Source organism: Ambystoma mexicanum, chromosome 12 (genome assembly GCF_040938575.1).
Source record: "Ambystoma mexicanum isolate Mex_15411 chromosome 12, UKY_AmexF1_1, whole genome shotgun sequence".
Taxonomy (NCBI): domain Eukaryota; kingdom Metazoa; phylum Chordata; class Amphibia; order Caudata; family Ambystomatidae; genus Ambystoma; species Ambystoma mexicanum.
Window position 1 is genome coordinate 85,922,206 of NC_090936.1, and position 21,231 is coordinate 85,943,436.

Sequence of the window (21,231 nt, forward strand, 5' to 3'; positions counted from 1 at the left end):
CTGGGTTGCAGTCTCCAACGTGGAAGAAGCCGCCAATTGCGGCTGTGGTGGCGGATGACAACCTCATCCTAGCAGGACGTCAACGACGAGCATCCCCCTGGATCGAAGCCGTGGTCTCGGCACCCTCGAACTTCTCATTGACACCGTCGACGCCAAGTTCACCCTCTTCGATACCTCTCGACGATCCGTGGCTCCTGCTTTGAAGGGAGTCACTCAAGAAGGGTCCATCGATGCTTCTTCCAAGAACTCTGCTCCACCAGGTACATTGGAGGGGTAAAAACATTATAGGAGAGAATAAGGCTATTGAGCAATATATGGACTGGGCTTGTGCTATATCTTTATTTTACAGGTTGCCCAGGTGGGGGGATCTCCACACAGAACTATGTTTTGGTAACTGACTCAGTATTCTGCCTATTGTTTCACCATCTTGCTTTCCCTCCTCTCTCTATTGCTGTTTTCCTTGTTATTGATCTGTGTGACATTCTAACAGTATAGTTGATGCACTTTAATGAGATCTGATAATATTAGTGGTACCACTTTAGAATTGTATATATTTGCCATTGTTGTCTTCTGAGTACAAAGTGAGTTATTGTGATAAGTGTACATACCTTTGAATATTAATTATATAAAGACTGTGTTTTCAGTAATACAGTGTGTGGACATTCCTTTGTGGGGGCTTGGGGACTACACTGTACTTATGAATCAGCCTGCATCACCTCCTGAGAAGCTAGGCATTGATTGCTCGACCACATACCAATAATAGAGAATCTTGGCTGGGGTCCTCTGTGCCTCTCCTCTACCATATAGAGAGAAGAAGTACAGACACCCCCTCCAGTCTTTACAAAGACTACAAGGCCTTTGTATGTATTGTGCCTCAAAGGAACACCAAGTGAAGGATTACCCCATCGAGCCTCCCAGGCACTCGGGAAACGCTCTTTCCCGATCGTAGAGGGGACAACGATTCTGGAAAGCACTCCAGCTCCCCTTACTTCTTCTTCAGTGGTAGTTATTAAGGTCTGTGTACATGTACCCGGTTCCGTCTCGGAGAATATACCAGCTTTACTAGATTGTGGAGCAGCAGGACATTTTATGGACAATGATCCGACATTTAAATATAAGATCCCTCGTAAAAGAAAGGAGACCTCAGTCCCTGTAGAAGGTGTCGATGGAAATCCACTTTCGTCAGGACCTATCAAGGAACAAACAGGTCTCCTTTCCATGAAAATAATTACTCATAAGGAAATGATCAGTTTTGATCTCATCAGGGCAGCTCACTACCCTATTAACTTAAGATTGCCTTGGTTGAGACAACATAAGCCGGATATCAATTGGACACCTGGATTCTTATTCCTAGGATCTGAACACTGCATGCACAACTGCCTTACTGAAGGTTCCGTCGGATTACATACTCTCACCAATATACTAAACACCTCACTTCCTTATCAGTGGATCTAGTAATAGCATTGCCTGGACAATATCAGGACTACCAAGAAGTCTTTTCAGACCATGAATATAAGGAACTTCCCCCTAATAGATAGGATGACTGCGCCATTAACCTGCTACCTGAACAACCCATCCCATTCGGTCATATGTATATTCTGTCGGAAACAGAAAAACAAGCTCTCAAGAAATATTTAGAAAGCAATCCACAAAATGGACTCATCACAGAATTTAAATCAGCTGCAGGGGCATCATTGTTTTCATCCCGAAGAAGAACACAAAAGAACTAAGGCTCTGCATCGATTTCTGAGGTTTAAACAAAATAACTGTCCCAGACAGATATCGCATGCCATTGATAACAGACATACTTGAAGCTGTTAGAGGGGCAACCATTTTTACTAAAATGGACCTCCGAGGAGCTTATCATCTCATCCGAGTGCGCAAAGAAGATGAATGGAAAACTGTCTTCTGTACTTTCTTCGGCCACTATGAGTATCGGGTGATGTCCTTCGGCTTCTCTAATGCTCCTGCCATGTTCCAGCATTTTATTGACCATGTTTTTTCCTACTTACTGCTTCACTGTGTTATCATTTATCTTGTCGACATTCTAATTTCTTCAAAAAACCTCCCGGAACACATACTACATGTCCAAGAAGCATTAGATTGCCTCCTGAGAAACCATGTTTTTGCTAAGTTAGAAAAGTGTCAATTTAATCACACAAAGCTACGACGAAGCTCCTTTTCGACCACCTCGACCGTTTGGGTGTCACCTGCACTAAGTATGCAGATGACACCCAAGTTCTCATCAGTCTCACGGGCTGCTATGACAAAGCCTTCAAAATACTAAATGAAATCAATCTTCGCATCCAGGCATAGATGGCTGCCCATGGCTTGTGCCTAAACGATGATAAGACGGAGCTACTTATCAAAGGCTCTTAATCTCCACTAAAGAAGTTAGATAAACTCTACAATTCTTTCAACATTGATGGGAACATTACCAAAGTATCCAGCGAAGTCAAAACTTTAGGTATCTATATAGACTCCACCCTATCGCTCACAAGGCAAGTCAATACTACTGCCTCAGCAACAGTTTACACTACCAAGTTGATCAATGCCTGCAAACCCTATCTATTTACCCAGAGTTGCATTATATTAGCCAGAGCCCTCATCCTATCCAAGCTTGACAATTGTAGCATGTTATACCCAGGCTCCAACGAATGAAACATGAACAAATTGCAAGTGCTTCAGAATAACACTCAGATCAGCCTTAACTATCCCGCAAACTAACCACGTTTCAGCAATGAGAAGAGACACACAATGGCTGCCAGTGCGAGATAGAATCTCACTTCGAACTCTTGTAGTTACTTACAAATGCCCGTGCAACACAGCATCAAAATACGTGGTCGACAAATTCATCAGGAACCAATCTTTCAGACCTACCAGATCAAACTACTCACACTGCCTCAACATTCCTAAGTACAAATTACAAAAAGCTGGTGGGTCCAGCCTCCCGGTGCTAGCAGCCAAGCTTTGGAACTCCCTCCCCACAGCACTTAGAGCCGAATCTTCCTTCTGGTCCTTCAGAAACAGAGTAAAACAATGGCTATTCGCCCCCATAAAAATTAAAGTCTCTTAAATTCCCTCCAGGCCTGTCTGTCTGTATCGATTGATTATACGTAACTCTGTATGCCCTCTATACATAGTCGTTGTCAGGCATGATCACTTGGTTGCATGCTCATTTCTGCTCTTCGGTACCATTTGTTTCCTGCTGTTATTTGGTATGTTTTGTATACATGGCCGCTGTCCGGCTTGATGACTTGAAGTATCTCATCTTACCTGTTCCACTTTTTCACATTGTACATGTTCTATCTATCTGGTATGTTGACTTGACATGTAAGTCAACTGCTATTTGTTTTTGTCTCTGTAACTATTGCTCAAGTGTAAGCGCCCAGATACCGCACGATTAGGTGCACTCTATAAATAAATAAACCAAACTAAACTAAACAAGAACCTACTACTTAGGATACATCCTTTCTGCACAAGGCACCCAAATGGACCCAGAAAAGGTAACAGCAGTTCTCGAGTGGTCCAGACCACAGGCAGTCAAAGATCTACAAAGTTTCTTGGGATTTTCCAATTTGTACAGGAAATGTATCCCTAGTTTCTCACATATTGTACCCATTACCAGCCTGCTGAAAAAAGGTAAAATATTCCTGTGGAATGAGGAAGCACAGAACACCTTCCAAACCCTTAAAAAAGCCTTTAGTCATGCTCCCATTCTCAGACTCCCTGATCAGAACACAACTTTTATAGTCACGACTGATGCATCAAACCATGACCTTGGGACTGTCTCAAATCAGATAGAAGGAAACAACCTAGAACATCCTACCTCTCAAAGACTTTAGGACCTGCAGAACCAAATGTCATGGGTGCCGGCTCCTGAAGGCAATGGCACAGGTATAGGTGGAGCGGCCATTAAATATCCCATTGCGTCTGTCCTTCATCACATGGTGGCGGTCTAGTCTTTTTCACGGCTCAGTTCGACGTGCGGACTGCCGGGAAGCATTTAGCTCCTTCACTCCCGGCATTCCGCACGTTGCAACGTCAGCATTTTCGCTTGCCGATTGTTCCTGTGCTTCGTTACAGCGCTATCACACTCTTTTGTGTTTTGCACTCTCGGTTCTCCCCCTCTTGCTAAGCCTTTCCACAGCAGCTTTCTTTCTCGTTCCCTCTCTCTCTTACCTGCCCTTCATTACGTGGTTGTGTGACTTTTCTTTTTCTGCATCCGCACAACACTTGGTTCTTACTTCTGTTTATTTTCCCTTTCTTCCTCCTCCGTTCTCGGAAGCTGCTTGCGTGGTCCTTCCGAGCATTCTGCTCCAATTGCATTTCTTCCGGCTCTCAGCCTTTCGCGGTCGTCAGTCTCCCCCCTGCTCTCGGCAGCTAAGGAATTGTTTACCTTTTTTCCCTGACGATCACATACCGGAGCCAGAGATCCTGCTACACTGGTACAAGAGTTAGTTCTGCTTCATCATTCTACTGCGGAATTCATAACACCTGCCCCTGCTCTTCCACATACTCTTCCAAGACCTGACTGTCACGCGCCGTTTCACCTGGTGTCTATGGCCCGGTAGGGGTTTCTCTCTCTCTCTTCCTGGTTCGGTTGTGGGTCTAGTCTTTCTTATTACGTCGTGAATTTAGCTCCTCCCTTTCCTGTCCGGAGTTGCGTTGCAACTCACTAGGCTTTCTTTCGTGAGTCTGACGCTCACTTCCTGCTCTCCCCATAGTTTCACTTCTTGTCTCTCGCTGCCTTGCTTTCTCGTCCCCCCTTCGCTTTGCGGTTTTCTCTGTTTCGGACTGGCCCGCGCCGGCTCCGCTTTGCTTTTCTCTCTCTCGTTCTCTTTATTTCCTTTCTTTATTTTTGCCTTCCCATTCTCTTCCAATCTTCCGGTTTCCCTTCGGTCTGTTCCGTGTTGCCCTCTCCGGCTACTTGCTTCTCTGGCTTCTACCAGAGTACTCCACTGGGTTTGTCACGCCCTGCCAGTGATCTCCTTGGACTCCATCTACCTGCCTGATAAAATGTGTTTACCGGGAACCTTGGCCACCATTCACTTCATCTGCTAGTCCAGCCGTCTATTGGAGGATCGAATCCTGGCCACGTTCTTCCACCTGCTGTCCTCGTCTCTACAAGCTCCAAGAGGTTTTTTCTGCCCACAGGCTTTTCCTCTTTCTGGACTCCAACGGAAAGGGGCCCCTCGTGCGTGCCGTCATTTGATGGGCAGCAGAGTGGCGTCTAACCAAGGGAGACCCTATCTCTTCGAGAGAAGACACAAAGACAAGAAGAAAAAAGAAAAGTGGAGTAAAGACAACACTGCTGTTACAGGTGAGGAGGAGGGGGAAATTGATCCCATTAGCATTGTAGAGTATAGTGCGGACCCAATTCCAGATACCAATTCTGATAATTGTGAGACTGACGCATCGGACTTTGGTTTTTTTTGTAGCCTAAGGCTTTTTCCCCGTTTATATCTACCTCCTTTGGTGGTGGATTCACAGGAAGCCACAGCTCACCGGTGGCAACTGTGGCTTCACATCAAGGCAGGTTTCAATCACCCTCTTCACTTCAATACCGGGATCCTTTAGGATACAGTACGGAGTCCAGTTCCACAGGTGAGGAGTTGGAGGAGGGTAGTGGGTCAGACAAAACTGAAGTGTTTTGTGATAGTTGTGACACCAAACTATACAGTCCTTGAAAAAGAACTATTGGCAATCAAAAGGGCATTCCAGGAGGGGAGACTTCTCCTTCTGGGCTCTTTACATCCAATAGATGTTCACACAGACGATCATAACTTGCGAGACTTCCAACAGACTGAAATCCAGAATTCCTGTCAATCTCGATGGGCTTATTTTTTTTCTCCTTTTAATATCAAATTCACTTTTGTCCCGGGCATCACCAATGTCATGGCGGATGCTCTGTCGCGCAAACCGACAACCAATCATCCCCAATTCCAAGCGGAAAAGATGTTTCCTCAGGCTAGTTTCGTCTACTTTGTAGCCGATTTTCTCTTCATGATAAAGAGGCGGTTCGCCATTTGGAAGAGATTAAACCGCAGATACTATCATGCAATCTTTTTTATGAAGATGAATTATATTTTCATAAATAACAGGTTTTCATACCCACTCAAGAACGGCAACTGGAAGTCTTCAAGATGTGTCATTACACAGTTATTGCTGGACATCGGAGAGCTCTTTGTACTTTGGAATTTATCAACTGACACTTTTGGTGGCCTGAAAAAACAAAGGGCGTTAAAGATTACATCTCAGCCTGCACTACCTGCATTCAAAGCAAAGCAGCCCGCCATCATCCTTTGGATTGTTAACACAAACACAGAAACCCACTCGTCCATGGCAACAGATTTCCACAGATTTTATATTAGATCTTCTTCCCTCTTCAGGCCATACCACCATTATGGTTACTGTGGATACACTCAGCATATTAGCACATTTTGTATCAATGACCCAAGTTCCCACCACGACTCAAACTGAGGTATGTTTTTTGGATGTCTTCTCTTTACATGGTTTGCCTGAAACCATCATCTCAGACAGAGGACCCCGATACACCTCAAAGTATCGGGCTGTTGTTTGCAAAACCCTAGGAATAAAGTTTCTTTTCACAGTTGACCATTCATTTCCATTTTGCCTGCGCCACATGGGCAAATGGAATGAAATGCCCTTTTTCCCACATTAGACCCTTTCTTTCAATTTGTCCTGCAGCGTGTGGGCAAAATGGGAAGAAATGTCAATATATGAAGAAAACAAACTTTGGCCTGATGGCGGATCGCAAGGGCCAAGCTTAATTTGTTTCCTTTCTCTGGGGGACACCAAAACTACAAATTCCCACAGACCAGCTTCCTATCCTCTTTGCTAAGAGTGAGTATTCACAGATTCAAACGCATAATGTCATGTTCACCCCCTACTCAAAAAAGGAGCAATTAACCATGTGATTTATCAAAAATATACATATTTTAATTTTTCAAAAAACATTACACTTAACAATCATATTCTAAAAAATGTTTAACAAAGACACCATACAGAATTCATTCCTATGCTTGTATGTGTATTATCTACCTGGAACACCAGATCTTATACCAGACCCCTTCTATACCACACTGTGGGGTATATGTCTTAACCCTCAGTGATGTGATTGATGCCCCTCCTGATTTCTACGGGCAACGAGGCTGTGCCAACACTCTAAACATGTGTTTCTAGAACCAGCATTAATCTCAATTTCAACACAAACATATACATGCATTCATCCCTAGTATATATTCTGCTGGTTCTGTCTTCAGGGCACTTAAATCTTTCTTGTATTCTTCCAGTTGTCACGCATAACGTTACGTGCTACCAGCCATAGTTCCAATATCTCTAAAAAAATATAAAACATTGACAGTCTAAAACACATGGTTGTTTAATTTATAACATAACATTTCATACATTTATAACATAACATTTCATGCATTGAACCTGTACCATCTTCATCTCTATTCTCTAATGTCAGCAGAGGGATATATTGCATCGTGATTTCTTTGTACACCACTAGATTTTCATTTCTTAACATACAATTTTACAATACTTAGCACCTCCCAGTCTTCCTCTGGGTGCCATTGTCTATATTTGTTATCCAGTATTTTTATCACAACAACATTTCACCAACAGTTTTTTTCCCGGAAATGTACTCTCTTCCCTCACCCCCCTGTCACCAGATACTTTGTGTAGGGGGTGTATACAGCCCGAAACGGTTTATGGCCTGAAATAAGTCCAGGTACTACAACAAAGTTTTCCTAAATTTGTCTTGTTCTACCAAAACGATAGGTGGCTTGTGTGTTGAGTCCGCCATCAGCGGAAAAGCGTTTTCTCCCACTCTATCCAACACAACTTTTCCTACTACCTATTTATTTTCTCCAGCCGTGTGATTTCTAAAAGGAGAAAGAAACAAAAACAAAAATATGTTTCCCTGAGTTTTGTTACTACCTCATGGTAAAACTTCGAAGTTACACCCTGTTTTATTGCCGGCTTACCAGTTCAGGAGATTCCAAAGTGTGTCTTATTGGGAGGGTCATGCACAGGGAACTTCACTTCCCGGCTTAATTTGAAGCCTTCACTGTCTCGATCTACTGGTGGTCACGATGACCTACTGGAGCGAAGGAGATAGGACAATTCAGGTATGAGGATCGCGGGAGATTAACGCATTCACAAACCTCTCTATCGCTATTCTTACCCTTTGCCGGCTCGGCGTGCTCGCGGTGTGTAATCCGTATTCGATCTGTCGTTGGTCGTCTTAGTGCAACCTGGCTCCCGAGTGCTGATGTCGGGTGGGCTTAAATGCACCAACTTGCACTTGACGTATGCATACGTGTACGTGCAGTCTCACGTGATCTACAACCCTCTTTCTGACCTGCGCCTCCGCCATCTTGGAACGGGAGGTAGTACCTTAGGTGTATTCGTCTCGCTTGGTCTACATGGGCTTTCATATTGTCAAATACGGGACGAGGCCCAATTCTAAGGTTCGTATGTGGTAACAAACACGAAGGCTCAGAAAGGATACAAGTGGCGCAGAGAAACCCTATCTCAGCGCAGTTCGTCCAATTGGCCGCTATGATCACCTAAAATGGATAACTGTTCTCCCTTTGTGTATACCACGTTGAATGCGGGCCTCTTGTTTATTTCTTGATTTCTTATTTTTATGATGAATTCATAATTCATGAGCCCATTTGATAGAGACATTCAAACCATTTTTGACAGTGTCTAATGAATAAATCCATTTCTGTTCGGATTGTCTGAGTATAAGGTCTCTGTCACCTCCTCTCGGTTGTGGAAGTATCATTTCGATGATAAACCAAAACATATCATCCGCATTGTGGTGGGCACCTTTAAAATGTGCTACCAGAGGTTTTTCAGGGACCTGATTCTTAACACAGGACCTGTGTTCACAGATCCTTTGTCTGATCGGCCTCTTGGTTTTACCGATGTACAACAACCCACAAGGGCACTTTATTCCGTATACCACCCACTTGGAATTGCAGTTGGTAAAGTTTCTTAACTCCCATTTCCTCCCTTTCAGGTCTACCTCCTTCATGTTAGATGTAAGTTTGCATACTGAGCATCTTCCACAGGCATAATGGCCCACTACTGGTGGAAGTTGCCACAATGTAGACTGGGCCACTAGCCCAGTTTCTTTAGATGTCTTGTAAGTGTGAACCAGCTTATCTCGCAGGTTGGGCATTCTACGGAACGCAAATCGAGGTTTGTTAATAGAGAAATCGTCAGTGTTGATAATACTCCAATGCTTGAGTATACACCGTCGTAGATCATTGCTAATAGGGGAGTATGTTGAGACACATGTTATCTTATTTTCAGCCACACGTACCTGTGGGACCAGACAATCCTGTCTTTGGGTATTTTTAGCTCTCTTCATCGACCTACGTACAATGAAAGGTGGATAAACTCTTGCATGTAATCTGGCTGATAGATCTTTGCTATTGGTATCAAAATCTTCCCTATGGGTACAGTTTCTTCGAATCCGAAGGAACTGTCCGAATGGTAGGTTTTGTCTTAAAGACTGGGGATGGAAATTCTCAAATAACAGAAGTGTGTTCTTATCTGTAATTTTTCTGAACAGGGTCGTACCGAATTTATTGTTTATATCTTTAAAGATCTCAAGATCTAGAAACGGGATCTTACTTGTATCTGAGTTCATGGTGAATTTAATGCACTGGTCCTGTTGATTGACCCAAATGAGAAAGGATTCAAGCTCTAGTGCAGCGCCTCCCCATAACATAAACACATCATCGATGTAACGGACCCATAACTTCATGAGATGTTTAAACTGATTATTTACTGAATAGACTGAAAGCATTTCCAGATTGTCCATGAAAAGATTCGCCAGATCTGGTGCAAAGGTCGAACCCATACTCGTACCATGTTGTTGTAAATAAAAAGTGTTCTGTTCAAGGAAAAAGTTATTAGTGAGGGCCAACCTAATGCATTCTAGAATAAATGTCGATGGAACTGTTTTGTCCTCTCTTTGTTCTAAATATTTACCCATGATATTCACACACTTCATTTGAGGGATACTTGTGTATAACGCTTCGACATCAAGGGTAACTAAGATGTCGTTGGTTCCCACATTTATGGTATCTAGTACCCTGATCATTTGTGTGGTGTCCTGAATGTACGAGCGCATGGTTTTCACGAACGGTCTTAAGAAAAAATCAGAATATACTGAAAGTGGTTCTAAAATTGAACCAATTCCTGCCACAATGGGACGGCCCGGGGGATTTTCGATGTGCTTGTGAATTTTAGGGAGACAATAAAATGGAGGTATGATAGGATGTTGTTGTATCAAAAAAACGTTCTCATCTGCATCTATCCACCCTTCACCTTCAGCATGGGTCATTAAACTCTTGATCTCCTCCTGGATTCTAGGAGTGGGATCATTAGATAGTGGTTTGTAGAAAAGCACTCTGTTTAGTTGTTCCTTAACTTCTGCACGGTATTTGTCTATACCCCACAGGACTACACCTCCACCCTTATCTGCTGGTTTTATCACAAAGTTGTTGTTATCAGCTAGACTTTTAATCGCTAATCTCTCTTCTTTCGATAAGTTATCTTTGTGTATGTTCTTGGTCTTCGCCAGTGTTTTCATTTCTCTAATAATCTTGTTTTCAAAACTTATGATCTCAGGGGAGACCATAGAAGATAAGGGGGTGAATGTAGACAGAGGTTTTAGTCCTGTAGTACTGCTCTCTCGTGGTCTTTGATCGTCAGAGTCTTTGAAAAAATACTTTAGAGCAATGGTTTTAAAAAAGTTCCACATTTCGATTTTGGTGGTGAATAGATCTGCTTTGTTCACTGGAACAAATGAGAGGCCTTTACTCAGGACCCGAATCTCTGCTGGTGTGAGAATGTGGTTGCTCAAATTGAAGATAGGGATCACCATGTTGGTGGTCCCGGCTGCCACTGGCGCGTTCGCATCCCGTGGTTGGCTGGTTGGCGATTCTTCCCTCGTCTGCTCCGGTTCTGAAAAGGGCCTCTCTGTGGATTGCCTGTATTAACCGGGCCTGTACTTGACCCTCCGTCACTGCTATTTGACGAATTCGAAAAGTTAACGAATTTCCTATATGGGCGCCTGTTGTTAAAGCCCTGGTTTTGACCTTGGTTTGTGTTGCTTTGTGTAAAGAACCCAGGGACCAAGTACGGGTATGTGACCTCTTCTTTATAATTTTGAACATCTCTCTTAAATTTCCATAGTTTTTTGTCCATCGTAAAGGTCTTAAATTTCCCCATGTCTTCTTCAATTTTTTCTAGCAATGTTTTCACATCAGGAATTACGGACTCGTCTTGGATTTTTTTTCTCTAGGTCCGCTAGATCTGACTTCTGTTTTTTAGCTTCTTCCTCTGCCGTGGATATCACCAGGATAATCCAGTCCCGGGGACATTTATTCCCTACACCGCTAAAGTTTGCCATAAATTTAGGATTGTCTAAAAAGACCCTGGGTATATTTCTTACTTGGAGACCCTCCGGGATCACCCCTGCCTTCAGATATTCCACCATTAACTGGCCATGAGACTCTGTTCGAATTAGTTTTTTCACTTTTTGGGTCAAGAGATCCAGATCATTTGGATTAGACGGTGTGGGACTAGCTGTTGCCGGAGTGGGTTGTCCTAGGATCGACGGCAAATCAAAAAAATGTTTAAATTGTTCATCCGTAAAGGATACTATGTTCACATTTTCCATAATGAGAAATTAATTAGCTCTACCAACCAAAGGGTTGTCCTATATCATCCGTACTTGTGAGCTACACAAAGTCCTCTTTTTAGGGACTGGGTGGGTGAGGACGGTTAGACACCAAAACTACAATTGAATCTGTGAATACTCACTCTTAGCAAAGAGGATAGGAAGCTGGTTTGTGGGAATTTGTAGTTTTGGTGTCTAACCGTCCTCACCCACCCAGTCCCTAAAAAGAGAACTTTGTGTAGCTCACAAGTACGGATGCTTTCTCTGGGGGAGCCAGGGATTTCATGGGTTCTGCCCGTGGTAAGCTCCTAGAGCCAGGCCTGACCCCCAGGCTCGGCCTGGCTCAGCCCTACCCATGAAATCCCTGGCTTCCCCAACCCTACTTGGACAGGTTGAAGCTTGGGGAAGGGAACCCAACCAACCAAAATACCTTGAAAGTATTTCAGAATACTACAAGGGCCCTGTGGATAAAGTCTTATGAACAGCCCTTTAGATTGAACACATTTTTGTGACACTGACCAAACTACATCCGGTGAGATCACCTGAAACCAACCTTGGTTTCCTATTTTCTGTTGAACCACATTTTTTCCTTTTTAAAGACTTCCTAACACATTTTTGTAAAGAGTGAGGGCAAGCATAGGTTTAGACACAGAGAGGTTATTGTTTTGCACTTTCAGACTTCGCCGGCCCTTAGAAACATCAGTTAAGGGAACCATCCCTTTAGTGTTAGGGCTAGTAAGACATTACACCAACCCAGGAACCTTAGTAAATAAAGGTTTTGAAACTAACATCTTTGAGTCTGTGTCACTCTTGATACCATGCCTGTTTCACATTGTCAGATCCTCACTCCTCTTGACAGGCGCAGAGGCAGCACAAACTCCTCCCTCCCCATTGGGTCTTGGCACCTGGGAAACGAAAACCACAGGCCACCGCAACCCTCTGGGGAAAGAGGGTTAGGGTTCGTTCAATGGATGGGTAGAGGGAGTTCAGGATCACCGGAAAGAGGTTTAGGGAATCACAATGGATGGGTAAGGGGGATTAAGGGAAACATGCTCCTCGGCTCCGGTTCTTCTCTTGCTGATGGTTGTTGGTGCTCACACACACTTTCTCACTACCATCCACTCTCACAGAAATTCTCCTTGGAGGCCTTTGTACTGTAGCCTCTAACCAACTTATCCCTAGATCAGTATTCTCTAGGGCTGCCTTGGTTTTCACACTGCCTTTTCCAACAGAAGCTCCGCCCTCATTACTTCATGAAGGCAAACCCTCCCAACATCACTTCTTGTTAGGGTAACTCCCCACCTATATGCAGATACATGTTCCCACCTTACCCTGTGCAATAGTAACAACAAATTACCCTGTGCATTAGTAACAACAAACAACAACATGCACACGAGGTGCTGAGACACTTAGCTCTGTGTTCTGTGGAGTTCTAGGTCCTTCGGCCTTTTCATGTTGATGGGCGTGATATGTCTCACCAGTCCGTTCAAACAATAAGCTGAAAATAGCCAAAACAAAGTCAGTGCACGTGCGTGCGAAATTGCCGTTCCAAAAGAGCGTTCCCTAACGGGTTAAAGATTAGTTAAGGGTGCGGTTGCTTCACCGCCAAGCTAACTCCAATTCCGGGTTAGTATCATGCTCTGCATGCAAATGTTTAACTCGGCTTTTCGTGCTGCCGACAATGTCTACCGAAGTATTCCTCAGCGCGTAACACGTTTCCCTTTCACGGGATAAATCAGCTGACTATGAACATAAGATGTGTACTTATCTTTACATGTACGCGGGGCCGGGGGTTGAGGCTGGCGGGCGGTGCCCCGCGTAGGCGTGCCTGCAGGAGCTCGAGGCGAACACGTCCTCTCTGGCCGATGGTCAGGATTACGAGCGCTCCTCCCAGGGCGCGGCTCGCGCATGCGCAGTAGCGCGCCTGTGGTCCTTTTCCTCCCAGCAGGCCCGTGAAGCGTATGGCCTGCTGGGCAATGTAGTCTCTCGGCGGTTCTCCTTCCCTGGGCCTTTGTTCTGCAAAATGGAAGGAGAACACGCCTGGACCAGGTGGTTGGACTCCCCAGAGCCCTCTTAACTCCCCCCAAAACCCCCAGAACACTGCCAATTGCCCCAGCCCTGACAGTACTCCCCCTCCCTCCAGCAGGTCCTGGTTTAGTGGGGTGTAACACATGAAATTGGCGGAGGAGCCGAGGAGCATGAATATTACAAGCGGGCTCCCATGAGCGGTCTTCCGGGCCATACCCCTTCCAGTCCACCAAATACCAAAGTGATCCCTGTTTACGGTGTGAGTCTAGGATGCGGTGGACTTCATATTCTGGAACGCCTTCTCTCAAGACCGGAGGAGGTTTCTTGGATATTATAGAAGCTGGGGCTGGTTTGAGTAATGAGATGTGAAACACCGGGTGTATTTTCATGGATGGGGGTAAGATTAACTTCGCTGCCACAGGGCCAACCAGAGCTTTAATCGGAAATGGGCCAACGAAACGAGGGCTAAATTTGCGGGAGCCCTGCAGATGAAGATTGCGTGTCGAAAGCCACACTTGATCCCCCACCTGGTATGGTGGACTTGGTCTCCTTTTCTTGTCAGCATGGTGTTTGTAAGTGGCTTTAGCGAGATTTAGGCTGTGTTGCGCAGCTTGCCAGATGCTTTCCAAATGTTTCTGTCTCTCCCTGACTGCCGGAACTTCAGGCACTGGTTCATGTGGCACAGGCTGAAATCGTGGGTGGTAGCCATAAGCACAATAAAATGGAGTGACCTTAGTTGATGCATGTACGGCGTTGTTGTAAGCCAGTTCGGCCAACCAAATCACTTCTGCCCATTCGTGTTCTTTTCCTTGAGTTAGACAACGCAAATATTGTTCCAATGTCTGATTAAGTCTCTCGGTTTGACCATCTGTTGCTGGATGGTAACTGGTGGACAACCGAATCTCAATCCCTGCTGATCTGCAAAAAGCCTGCCAGAATCGTGAAGTAAACTGAGGTCCACGATCTGAGACTATCCCATACGGTATACCATGAAGCCGTACCACGTTTTGTAAAAACAAGTTTGCTAACATACTGGCTGTTGGTGTGCCTTTGCACGGTATGAAATGAGCCATCTTGGTTAAGTAGTCCACCACAACCAGTATAGCTGAAAACCCCCGACTTGGTGGCAATTCGACAATTAAGTCCAACGATACCGTGTGCCATGGTGCCGGAGGAGTTGGAAGGGGTTGCAACAGACCTGCAGGTTTTCTGTGCTCAGTTTTGTTTCTCAAACAGGTTTCACATCTTGATATATACTGCTTCACGTCTTTTTGTACACTAGGCCACCAGAAATGACGCATGATTAGCTCCTTGGTTTTCAGTGTTCCAGGATGACCCACGAAAGGGGAATCGTGGCACCACCTGATGGCTTGTTGTCGAAGCGGTGTAGTAGGTAAGTATAGTGCTGATCTGAAAAAGGGCAACCCCTCCTTGATGGTTTGCTCTTGACTTTTGCTAGCCCATTGCACCAGATCCTGCGCAGACATGGCTTTTCGGATTTTTTCAAATATGGCATCTACCACCACACTTCCGATTATTCGTGCTGGGTCCACAATTGGTTTGGGTTCGTCCATGGTCTTTGATAGCGCCGAATTTGCCTCCGGATACCTAGAGAGTATGTCTGCCTTTCGATTTTCCACTCCGGGTCGATATGTGACGACAAAGTCGTATTCTGAGAACTGCATGGCCCACCTGAGTTGTCTCGGACTGAGTGCCCTGGCGGATTTCAAGAATTGTAAGTTACGATGGTCGGTATAGATGGTAATAGGATGATGGGCTCCCATTAGGTAATGACGCCACTCATCGAAGGCCACCTTAATAGCCAACAATTCCTTGTCTGCTATAACATAGTTTTGTTCTGCCGATAACAATGTTCGCGAGTAGTAAGCGACTGGGTGTAATTGCCCATTGTTGTCCCGCTGCGACAAAATAGCACCCACCGCATAACTAGACGCATCGGTTTCTATGATGTAAGGCTTAGAAGGGTCCGGATGCTGCAGCACTGGAGCTGTCACGAACGCTTCTTTTAAAGTTTGAAAACTAGCTTCAGCCTTTTCGTTCCACTGAAAAGGAACTCCTTTTCGTAGTAGTTGAGTAATGGGTTGTACCTTTTTGGCAAAACCGTCAATAAACCGGCGGTAGAAATTGGCAAATCCCAACACTGTTTGAATGTCCTTCACTGAACTCGGAGAGGGCCAGTTGGCAATGGCCTGCACTTTCTTCTGATCCATTGTGATGCCTTGAGGTGACAGGATAAATCCTAGGAATTCAACTGTGGTTTGATGAAATTGGCACTTCTCAAGCTTGGCATACAACTTATGTTCCCGTAGCCTCTGTAAAACAGCCTTCACATGACCCTGATGTTCTGCAGCATCGCGAGAGTAGATTAAGATGTCATCGATGTATACGATGGCAAAGACATCTAGGTAACCCCGTAACACCTCATCTAAAAAGTGCTGGAATGCTGCTGGGGCATTACATAGCCCGAAAGGCATGACCTGATATTCGTACAGGCCAAATTTGGTCCGAAAGGCCGTTTTCCATTCGTCACCTTCTATGACGCGTACCAGATGATACGCGCCTCGCAGATCTAACTTTGTGTATACGGTGGATCCTCGCACTTGGTCCAACAACACTGGGATTAAGGGCAACGGGTAACGATTCTTAATGGTAATGCGATTAATCGCTCTGTAATCGATGCACGTCCTCAGGTCTCCCGTTTTTTTTGGTATGAAGAACAAAGGGGAGGATACCGGGGACGTAGAATGTCGTATGAAGCCGTTTGCCAAATTGGTTTCGATGTATTCCTTCAGATGTTCATTCTCGGCTTCAGTGAGTGCGTATATTCTGCTACATGGTAGCACAGCGCCCGCTTCTAGGTCTATGCGACAGTCAAATGGTCTGTGTTGTGGTAAGGTCTCGGCGGCCACCTTACTGAAGACATCCCGATACTCCTCATACTCTTCAGGTAATACTACCTCTGTACTGCCTCCTATGAAGTGGGGACCACACTTCACCACACTACACTTAGCCTGGCAATGCATTGATGAGAATTGCAGCGTTCCTGCGGCCCAATCCACGGCTGGGTTGTGGAGTCTTAGCCAGGTTAGGCCCAAAATGAATCCGAATTGTGGTGCTGAAATCACATCAAACTCTATAATTTCTCGATGTCCCTTCCCACACTTTAACTGCATGGGCTGTGTATGCTGAGTGATCGGGCCTGAAACCAACGGTGATCCATCCACTGATTTCACTTGTTCTGGCTGTTCCTTAGTTACCAATGTAAGTCCTAGACTTTTAGCTACCTGATCGTCTACGAAATTACCAGTGGCCCCCGAGTCAACCATAAGCGACACTGGTATGTGCCTTCCTTGTACTTCCAGATGACCAGCCAGCATAATGTGAGCTGACGGAGTGTGGTGAACATTAGCTAGCATCTTTGGGGTGTCCTCAGATTCGCTCGCCCTCACCCCCCTCATGGACGAGCTGGGGCGTTTCCCGACTGGGTTCCTTTGGTGGATGGTTTATTGGTGCATTCCCGGACAAAGTGGCCCGACTTTCCGCAATAAAGACATAACTTTTCTCTCCTTCTTCTCTCTTTCTCCTCTTTAGTTAAGGGGCCTCGTATGGTTCAAATCTGCATCGGTTCCTCGGTTCCCTTCTCAACTGACTTGGTGTTTTTCTGTTGATCCAGCCGAACCATAGGCCTATTGTCCCATTTACGACGGTCTAGGCGACGTTCACTTTGTCTCTGATCTAATCGTAACGCCAGATCGATCATGGTGGAACAGTCTTCTGGTTGGGGGTCTACTTGCGCAATTAAATCTTTCAGGTCTTCCCTTAAACCCTGATAGAATAAGGCCATTCTCTTTTCCTGGGGCCAATCAGTTTCTACTGCCAATCGGTTGAAAGCTGTGACATACGAAACCAAATCTCTGCTTCCTTGCCTCAGTGTCAGCAATTCTCGATCCTTAATCAACGTTGCTGCCCTACGGTTAAATATCTTACCGAATTCATCCAAAAAGGTATCCCAGCTGTACAATAAAGCATCGTCCTTGCGAACCAGTGGTGTAGCCCAAGAAGCTGCATCCCCCGTGAGATAGGATATTACGAACGCTGTGCGGGCTTGTGCAGTTCTAAAAACTCCTGGTTTGGTCAAAAAGTGCAACTGACACTGCATGATAAACTGGTTAAAATTCTGTGGGTCCCCATGGTATCTTTCGGGTGCAGCAAGAGGTAGAGTTGGTTCCGTGGCTACCTGCACTTGCACTGGCACTGGCGGGGGTGGTCTGGGCAAGGGCGTTGCTTGGGCCTGAGTTTGGATAGTCAAGGTATGGACTTGACCTGCTAAGTTCTGATAATCCTGCCTGGTTGCTGCCAATTCAGCCTTGAGGTCCTGGAGAAGGGCCACTACGTCCGCCATGATTGTGCTGCCTAGGCGCTGAAAGAATACGTGGGCTCGTAATTCTGTCAGATCCTCACTCCTCTTGACAGGCGCAGAGGCAGCACAAACTCCTCCCTCCCCATTGGGTCTTGGCACCTGGGAAATGAAAACCACAGGCCACCGCAACCCTCTGGGGAAAGAGGGTTAGGGTTCGTTCAATGGATGGGTAGAGGGAGTTCAGGATCACCGGAAAGAGGTTTAGGGAATCACAATGGATGGGTAAGGGGGATTAAGGGAAACATGCTCCTCGGCTCCGGTTCTTCTCTTGCTGATGGTTGTTGGTGCTCACACACACTTTCTCACTACCATCCACTCTCACAGAAATTCTCCTTGGAGGCCTTTGTACTGGAGCCTCTAACCAACTTATCCCTAGATCAGTATTCTCTAGGGCTGCCTTGGTTTTCACACTGCCTTTTCCAACAGAAGCTCCGCCCTCATTACTTCATGAAGGCAAACCCTCCCAACATCACTTCTTGTTAGGGTAACTCCCCACCTATATGCAGATACATGTTCCCACCTTACCCTGTGCAATAGTAACAACAAATTACCCTGTGCATTAGTAACAACAAACAACAACATGCACACGAGGTGCTGAGACACTTAGCTCTGTGTTCTGTGGAGTTCTAGGTCCTTCAGCCTTTTCATGTTGATGGGCGTGATATGTCTCACCAGTCCGTTCAAACAATAAGCTGAAAATAGCCAAAACAAAGTCAGTGCACGTGCGTGCGAAATTGCCGTTCCAAAAGAGCGTTCCCTAACGGGTTAAAGATTAGTTAAGGGTGCGGTTGCTTCACCGCCAAGCTAACTCCAATTCCGGGTTAGTATCATGCTCTGCATGCAAATGTTTAACTCGGCTTTTCGTGCTGCCGACAATGTCTACCGAAGTATTCCTCAGCGCGTAACACGTTTCCCTTTCACGGGATAAATCAGCTGACTATGAACATAAGATGTGTACTTATCTTTACATGTACGCGGGGCCGGGGGTTGAGGCTGGCGGGCGGTGCCCCGCGTAGGCGTGCCTGCAGGAGCTCGAGGCGAACACGTCCTCTCTGGCCGATGGTCAGGATTACGAGCGCTCCTCCCAGGGCGCGGCTCGCGCATGCGCAGTAGCGCGCGTGTGGTCCTTTTCCTCCCAGCAGGCCCGTGAAGCGCATGGCCTGCTGGGCAATGTAGTCTCTCGGCGGTTCTCCTTCCCTGGGCCTTTGTTCTGCAAAATGGAAGGAGAACACGCCTGGACCAGGTGGTTGGACTCCCCAGAGCCCTCTTAACTCCCCCCAAAACCCCCAGAACACTGCCAATTGCCCCAGCCCTGACACACATATGTTGTCTGAAGTGGGATGCGGGTTAACTTATAAAAGCTGGGGACCCCACCAGATTAGAGAACAATATCCCATCAAACTGAGTCCACTGACAAACTGACGGCCCAAGGAAACAGACAATATCTTCTTCACCAAAAGCAAGTAATTTTCCCCTGAATCAGAAGAATCAAAAACCTAAGGTGTTCCAACTTTGGGATGGCGGTCACCTTCCATCTCCTAACTCCACGGGCCCTTCCTCCCATGAGGAAAATAGTGGAGAGAAACACTTATCATTTGTTTTGTCCCTGGAATTATATGGTGCCAGGAAGAGACAACATTCCTATTGACTGGCACATATATGTCATACACCACAGGAAGAGAAATGCTGAGGTGTTACCCATGTTATCCTGTGGAAATTACTTTAAATGTATTATTTTGGATTTCACTCCCACTCCTAGGAAGATCAGTAGGGGTGAGTTAGTGTGAACCCTCATGGATGAGAACTTAAGGACTTCCCTTTTCTCCTATGACATCAGGTGTCATGACCCGCTCGTCCACCTGGTCTCTATGGGGCAGATGGAAAAGGATGCTTGTAACATAGTGTCATCCACAACCAAGATGGACTTGATATGCTCCAAACAGCAGTCTAGTGTTTCCTAGAAATGGCAGCCATCTTGCATCACCTTACAATAATTATAGCAAGACATTTCCAGCACTCGTGGCGTCACCTCTTACTTGAAACGGTAGCCGCAGTGAATGCTTGGCTTATCCTGTCCCTGACTATAGCTACTTCCCTTGCCTTGTATTCCTTTCTTTTCCCCTTCTATCCCAATTCTAACAGCTCCCCCTTGCCTGGGATCCTTCCGTCCCATGGCTTCTCCCTCTTCTCCTTCAGTGGAACTGCAAGGCTCTTGTTCCCGCCAACGCTATGCTCTCAGAAGCCTGCTCATAATTTCGGCAGTATCGCCCTCCTTTACGTGGCACAGCAACGGTTGAGCAAATGTTCTGGGACAGTCTCATAATCCCGGCTGTGCCGCCTCATACCTTTTCGGCACAGCTACAGTTCAGATTATCGCACTCCTGCAAACCGCAAAGGAACATATCCCGGCTGAGTCTAAATCACTCAGTGACAGGATTTCTCTTTTGAATACCTTTGGTTTGTCACAGAAACCCTGGTCATCAGGATTACTGTTCTATAAATCATGCCTTGCATCACTTCTCAGCTAAGAACGTTCTGCTGCTACATCATGTGGAAATTCGGAGAAGAAAATAAAGAAGACATTATTCCATTGTACACTTGGGTTTTATTCTCTGGAGGGTTTCCCATACATTCTTCGACCCCCTGCTTTTAACATTACGGACTCAAAGGGTATTTGGGAGGCTTTTCCCTTGCACCCGACAGTCTGGATAAAACCTCAGGTCAGTGACTAATTATTGTTACATATATCGCTACTAGTCATCTGTCACGCCCCCACCTTCATCCACGCGTTCCCTGGACACATCTCATAATCCAGCTCCCACCATCACCACCAAAATACATGCCAGGAGACACTCTCCCCTGCAGGCCTACCGGCAGGGAATGGGACAAGGTCAGCGATGCCGGTTCTTGCCATCTCAGCGTTGGTTTCCATTCCGGCGTTGGCAGTTGCCATGGAGATGCGCCACGGGCATTCTACAACGTCTCCGTTGCCGGCACCTGAGAGCTCCTCCTTCAGCATGTTCGATCA